The following is an 8255-nucleotide window of genomic DNA, read 5'->3' as shown; positions in this document are numbered from 1 at the left end:
GATCTCGTACTGATCCACAGTCATATTTCCTTGTTGGATTGTGTGGAACTCATCAGCACGGGCCTCTCTGAACTGAGGAGATAAGAATCTCTCTCGAAACCTCTCCTCAAAAATCTCCCAAGTGAGATCTGCAACACCAATTTGAAGCTTCTTACTCTCAGTATTCCACCAAATAGAGCCGTGGTCCCTCAACTGCATAATTGCATAACGAGCCCTCATGTTGGTTGAATATGGATACATGGTGAAGCAGCGTTCCATGTCCAACAACCAAGTCTTAGCCTTGAGGCCACTTCCCTTACCATCAAACTATGGTGGTCTTGAACTCTGAAGGGACTTCATGATATCCAATCTGATGGAATCCTTGCTATCTCGATCCCTACCACCTCGATGAAGCCTTCTACCCCCAGGTGGTGTACGAGAATGTTCTCGCTCATGCTCTTCCTCTCTATGCTTCGAACGGTGGGGCTCTCCATGATGAGATCCCTCTTCCTGATTCTGATCCTGCTGGTGCTCCTCAACACGAGGGCCCATCCGAGCAAGAATTTCCTAGAGCACTGGCATCATTGCCCCCAAGAGAGCCTGATTAGCATTGTTATTACCCTGTTCTCCCCCTCCTTCCTGCCGTTCCTCTTCATGGTGTTCATTTCCACAGTTACCACTACGGGTACCACCATGGCCACCAGGTCTATGTGCAGGAGGCATCACTGATAGGAAGCAACAAGATAATGTCAGAACAATCATATCACAACATAAGAGTTAAAACAATAAACCAACGAGATAATAGATAATAAAACAAGATAGCAATACACAACGGAAAGCAAAACCATAGTGGAAGCATAACATAGAGATCCCAATGTTGCAACATGGGCTCTGATACCAGATGTAATGCCCCGCCCGGAGATCCTTGGAAACAAGGATGAAAACAAGCCAGAACAATTTTTTTTTTACAAGTGTAAGTGCACATGATACAACCTACACAAACCAAAAGATTGCAACGGAAGACTGAAAGACAACCAAGCACCAACGGATCTCCAAACACCACTACCAACCAGAACACAACCACGAAAATCACAAAGACCTACCAAGTTGAAAGACATAAGCTGACTCTTGGAAACTGGCTAAGTCTGAAATCCTGAAGCCCTGAAATTAGGCTAAGTCTGAATTTCTGAAGGCCTAATTTTTCCTAGAATCTACACCTTAGCTCGTAGAGGTCTGAAACCCATCTCAAATGAATCGTCGCATATATTAAAATATATCTTAAGTATAAGGAATTAAATAAACACCAGCATATATTAAAATATATCTTAAGTATAAGGAATTAAATAAACACCAGCTTAAACGATATATTTTAAACCTCGAAGGACAACAATAGAAACCCAAAAATTGAATTTCAAAAGAAACTTCCTGAATTCAAAATGCAACAACATAGGCTTGGAGAACACCCAAAAGGGTATCTAGATCAACTCTCAAAATTATCGGATCACTACAAAAAGTGCCCGCTATTGGCACGCGCAGGTTTTAACCAAAAGGTGTGCGACACTTTTTACTAAGGGAGGGCGACACTTCTCCCTTACTGCGTGCAACACTTCTCAAGAAGGCGTGCGATACTGGAAAAGTTTCGTGCGACATTTCTCATGAAGCCGTGCGACACTCTTCCAGTGTCGTACGACACTTCTCCAGTAATGCGTGCGACACTTTTTAGTATCGTACAACATTATTTCTATGGGCGTGCGATACTTTATCAGTGTCGCACAATGCTGAACAAATGTCGCCCATAGAAAATAAAAACACTTCTAGAACTCAAAAACGGGGAAAAACTGACAAAAGAACCTCCACATCGGGGAGTACCGGATCCACATTTCAAGGCCAAAACACTCGAACCAAAATTGAGTAACAGAAATACAGAAAATGAAATCTAACCATCTATCAAACAAAGAAGGGAAAGTACATAAAGGAAACATCACGACAACTGAAATAACATCGCAATAATATAGATAACATTGCAATGAGCAAAATAACCAACTAAGTACACGGTTCCTCCCAACCGTCAATGGTGTCATAAGACCATCGTGGGCCCTAGCCATCTCCCACGCATAACATCCCAAGTCACTGATTAGATCATTGGAGCTGTCGTGATAGGGACATCACTACTAAACATGCTACAATATAAGTGAATGAAATCTAACATGCTAGTAGTAACATAAGATAACCCTGTAATCAGATAACATCATCTACTATATGCTAAACATCATAACAAGGAATGCGTAAAACCAACATCATGTAAACATGGAACACATCCCAATGAAAGCATAAATCAGTAGAAAGCATACTCTGCAAATCGAAGTACCAAGTGACACATCAGCAACGATCATGCTAGAACAATAGATCGTCTCTGTACACCGGTCCCTAGCAGTGGTGAAGGTAGCTACGCCTCCCAACCACGTGGCACCCATAGGTCCACACCCGCCATGCTGATGGAGATAATGATCCAACCACAAACACACAAAAACACAACAACCATGGCTAACACTCACGCCAAGTAGTATGATGACTGAAACCAAGACATAGACAATGCATAAACTACAAGTCCTGGTCAGACACCTCAATGGGCTTACTATGTAGGGACTAACATCATGGAGAGTCGCTTGGCATCGAAAAGCCCAAGCTAGGACTTGCGCAGATTCAACATCCCTCAACAGAAAGGCTCTTGCACCTCAAATATTTTATTATCTTAAGATTATTACCACCCAATATTTATTTAATTTTCACTTAATTAAAGCTTCCTTCGCCAACCCTCTTGGCACAATGATCACTAGGCTGCGAGGTAGGAGCCCCCTCCATATGATACCCTACCCTACCCATGCTCATCCAACGATGAGTGCACGTAGGCATGCAAACTCCCAACCCAACCCCAATGATCACAACTTTCGAAAGTACCATGGAAGATCGAGCCTCGCAGGTTACCCGACAATGTACATGTGTGTGGTGCACCACCATCACAGAGATCATACACAAGAACAGGATGAGAATGCAAACAAAAGTCAATCGACCGAAAAACATAATCGGGATGATGAATGCTACACGCATCCCAAAGCAACAAAAGATGCAAAAGTGTTCCGACTAGTATCCAAATAGATCATCCAGGTCCACGAATCACAATATGCCAAGAAAACTCGAGAAAATAGGGCAGCACACAAAATGAGGTAAAAACCCCAAATTTTGGAAAAATTCCAAAATTAAAACCCATTTGGCCTTTGGGTCCAAAAACCCCAAAAATCCAAAAATAATTGAAAATGGGCACCGTATGCAAAAATGGCCAGCATAATGGCCCAAAAACCCAAACCCCCATTTCAAAAATAGGGAAAACGTTCATACTCGACCAACCAGGCAGAACCAACAAACAGAAACGGAGGGGAACACTAGTTCTCATCCTCCTAACATACAACTACAAGAAACGAAAGCAAAAATGGAGTAAAACCAATAAAACGGGAAGGCCCTACCTGTTGGAAAAAGGGGCAGAAACTGAAACCTGCACAATAAAATAATCAGTCCGCCAAAACTGCTGAAACTGATGGCAAGGCAATAACTCCTCGAGATGAATCCAATGAAACCAACCTTGCAAAGATCCCATGCTCACAGCTCCCAGAACGAACAAAACAAGTATCCTACAAAAGAGGATTTCCAAATTGCTCTCCAAATTTCCATTTTCAAATTGTGAGAAGTGATTTATGAAATCACTTTTCCAATACTTATTCACTTTTTGGGTGAATAGTCGATTCTGAAAAAATAGCTAGCTGGAGTAGTTAAACTCTGAATTAACCCAAACGAAAACAGGTTATTATCCGCAACAAGATTTCACCTAAGGCAAAGCTGCCAGAAATTAAATCTGAAAAGATTAAAACCTGAAAACCCCAAAAACATAGAAAAACACTTAACACTTTTGCGACAAATGCGAACTTCTAGATGCACAGACATATTCACTGGTCTAATCACATAATGCAAATGAGTTCGGATTTACTAATCACTGAAAGGTTTTGATCTAAACAATAACAATAAGGGTACGTTGACCATATAGGAACGACATGGGTAAATATGAATAGTTGAATCACTAACTCCATGTTCCACTGCCAGGGATATAATTCCTGCACACTAAAACACACGATCAAGTGCAATGGAAAATAATATCATAGCCGAAGCAACATGTATTAAAATACCTATTTAATCCATTTACATCACTCACATTCGCAGAAAGCGTAAAGATACAAGAATGAAGTAAATAACCATAGCATAGAATCCATCTCATAACATAGTCAACAAATAGGTCCAATACATCATATAACTAGATAATCAGTTATCATAGATCTACTATCATCTCAAAATAACATCAACATGCAAATATGATAAACTGAACAGCATAGCAACAAAGCATCTATGGTACGGAACTCAAAATATAACATTCGACCCTCAGGTCGTCTCAAGGTACAAATATCAAAAGAGTATCAAGTATCTCTCGAATAAAAAATAGACAAGGTACAGACTGCAAACATGAGAGGCACTACATGATGTTTCCTTTTGGAAAGACTCTTGGAATGGGTGTCTTCCATTGTGTTGTAATGTGTCTTTGAATGTGGTTATGGAAGTTTCATCTACAGTATGGGGTGCTCGATTAGTGGATTATGTGGACAATGTTGATATTGTGTCCCAAAAGGTTTGTTGGAAGGATCCTTTCTCTTTGTCTATTGAAAGAGAGTTTGCTAGAATTTTTGCTGACATCCTGGCTAGCAAACTAGTTTTTTTTACTAGAGGTTGTGATAGGCTTCTTTGGTGTCCTTCTAAGAGTGGCATGTACTCGATTAAATCTGGCTATGAGGCCCTCTTGGGCATGTCTAAACAACATGTTGTGTAGATTATACCTTTTGTTGGGATAAGAGTGTTTTTCCGAAAGCTGGTGTTTTTTCTTGGTTGGCCATTAAGGGCAGAACTTTGACTAGTGACAGAATTAGCAGGTTACATATAGTAGATACTTTTAATTGTTTTTTGTGTGGTCTATATGATGAAACTGCTGATCATTCGTTTGTGCATTGTCAATTTTCCTTGTAGTGTTGGCACTCTATTTTGGGGAAATTACCTTTTTCCCTTCCTTTTCCCAAGTCTTTATGGGAATTGTTCCAATCTTGGCCAATTCTATTTACTAACTCCATTTTTGCTTGTCTTTGGATTATTGCTCCATCATCAATTATTTGGTCTATTTGGTGGGAATTGAATAAAAGAATATTTAGAAAAGAGGTGTCTAACGTGAGGGTGCGATTGATACAATTGAACGACTTATTTATGAATTAGTGAATACATTTGTTTCTGGTCATTTTAAGAACAATGGTACGTTTTCATCCTAGGATAGTTCAACTCTTTGAGCTTGGAGGCTTATATCTCTTCCATCCACGCCATTTTTTTCAAGAGTTATGCCTATTCCAATTTGTAGAAATTCTATAAAATGGAAGCTTCTTGATTCCCCATTTTCAATATCAACTTCGACAAGTCATCTAGAGCGAATGTTGGTAACTCTGGTATTGGGATCTCTTTGAGAAATCAATCCAGGGAGGTGCTAGCTTTTTATGCTAAACCTATTACATTTGGTACCAATTACGTGGTAGAATCCACAACTCTGCTAGAAGGTCTACTGTTAGCAAAGTACTTGTCTTTTTCTTGTTTGCACATAGAAGGTGATTCCTTTGTTGTTATTAATGCATGTTTTCAAAAGAAGATCATTAATTGGCAGATGTAATGTATATTCTAACATATTTGGGAGCTCATTGATTCTTTGGAAAGCTATTTGTTATCCCATGTGTATAGGGAAGGTAATGCTTTGGTAGTTAGATTAGCCATATTGGTTGTGATGGTACTATTCTGGATTCTCGCTCTTCATTTTAAATTCTAGAAAGGTTTCCTTGCATTATTTCAATCATTAAGAGCGAGTCTTAATTTTTCTACTAGGTGTGAGTTGCTAGGTTGTGTGATGATGTTTAATAGCATTATGTATGTTCTTCTTATGCATATCTTTACTTGTAGATATGGTTTTAGGTGGTTAGATATAATGTGTGTATTATTCATGATTACATGGGATAGTAGTTGGTATCTACTGGGGAAAATTATTAACGACTTATGGATGGAAAACGTGATCTTAGTAATAATTATGATTTGGCATGAGGATCTATTTTTTTGTACTTAGCACGACGTCCTATTCTTTGATGATGGTGGCTAGCTAGTCTACCATATTCCATGTTGGCCTTTTCTGAAGTTTACTTCTTAACAGTTGGCAGCATTCCCTTTTTCTTGGAATTTGGTCTCTCACAAGTTTTGTACTTTATTCTTTTCTTGTTTAGAGGGTGGCGGCCAATTGGTATGAATTTTTTTTTTAGTTTGCATTGGTTTTTTCATACTTATTTCATGTGATCTAATCTGCAGCTTTATTATGATGGATTCGATATCTTTGTGGCACAATTGGTTATCATTGTTTATAGATGTTTTGTTGTGTCATTTCTTGATATGTTTTTCTGGGTTTTTGGGTGCTTATTTTATCTTTGAATTTTGGGGAAGTTGTTCTTCACTGTTGTCAAATAACACAAATATGTTGAGTCACCATAGTTCTTTGGTTGGTGTTAGTTACCCAATTGATGTCTGCTTGACTTGCTCTTCTTTGCACATGGATTATCATCCAAGGAACTATAGGGTTTTCTTGGAGCTAGAAGATTGGGAGTTGCCTTTTCACGGCAGCATTAAGGATGACATGCTAGTAGCCATTTTCTTCTATGATTGCCTTCACATTTGTAGAGGTATTAAGAGGATTATTGGGCACAAGATTCTCTTTCTTCCTAGAAAAAGATTGATTTATCCCTCTCAAATTCTATCGATCTTTCTATAAAATGCTTTTGATTTACTGCAATCTTTGTTTCATTTGGAATTGATAGTTACCAGATTTGTAAGACTTGGCTTTTTGCAAGGTGGTAGGCTTATTAAAGCTTGTCAAAAGTATGATCTTTAGAGTGGTTCTGCTCTTATTGGGAGCTTGTTTCACCACCATACTCTTCTCAGTAATCATGGTGTTTACATGGTGTTTGAGAGCATTAGGAAAGCCCTCGAGAGGCAGTCTTTTCGCTCGATTAAGGTTGCATTGCAACAATATGGTGGTTTTTTGCCTAAAAGTTGCAATAACAATGTACATCAAGTGGTTTTTGTCATTCTAGATCTCTTGGAGCATGACTCCTCTTAGGCATCTACTACACCATTGATATCCCCTCCCATTCTCACCCCTGATCTTAGTCTCAAGTTGGGTAATTTTGTTTCTAGAAGAGGTGGAATGGAGGAATAAGATTATTAGGTTTTTCTTTTTTTTGGCTTTTTGATATGTACAGGTCGTTGCATGGAGTTATCTCAAAGTTTTGGCCATCAACTGGTCGGGTTACAAGGTTTGGTTTTGTAGCACCCCTCTATCATTTTTGGTGGTTTTTAGTGGGTGCTATTCTACTAATAGGTTGTATCATACATAGCTCATGTAAATAAATGTACATATTAGATAGTTGATTTCTTCTTCTTCTTCCTCATATATGTTTTGTTAAATGGAGGTTTTACTCCAGGGCTGTTATAATAGGATTTTCCTACCATCTTCCTTCCCCTCTTCCTATCTCTTCTCTCTTCTTCTTTTTCTTGATGGGGTTATGAATGAAATTCTTCTTCCTGGTTCTTTTCTCCGAGAGTTCCTTATGTTAGAACCAGAGTAATGTAAAAAATATTTAGAGTTATATATATATATATATATGTATTTTGTCACTATTTTTAAAATATATATATTATTTATAATAATATCTAATTAGATTTAAAATAATTATCCTTGTAAAAAAAAAAAAAACTCAATAACATTAGGTATAGAAATATAAAAAACCACTATTGAAAAAGAGAAATATTGTTTAAAAAATCAAAATTAAAATGAGCTAATTGTAAAACGTTACAAATATCCTTTGATAATTTAAAAATGAACAACATTGAAGCCAAACTAATAGAAATAAAATGAGATGAAAACATAAGTCTTCACCTATATAGGTAGGACTAATAATACGAATTCTTCTTTCTAAGATATTACAAACAAAAATGCTATGCTTCTGGACATTTTCATAATATAAATTGTCTTCAAAGGGATTTTTAAAAGTTTACTAATGTTGAAAAGGGAAAGCCACACTAATTAAGAGACATGATAGATATTA

Source organism: Cupressus sempervirens, chromosome 5 (assembly GCF_028749045.1).
Source record: "Cupressus sempervirens isolate cs-2001-9-10 chromosome 5, ASM2874904v1, whole genome shotgun sequence".
NCBI lineage: Eukaryota > Viridiplantae > Streptophyta > Pinopsida > Cupressales > Cupressaceae > Cupressus > Cupressus sempervirens.
The sequence above is the reverse complement of the archived record's forward strand: the minus strand, read 5'-3'. Positions refer to the sequence as shown.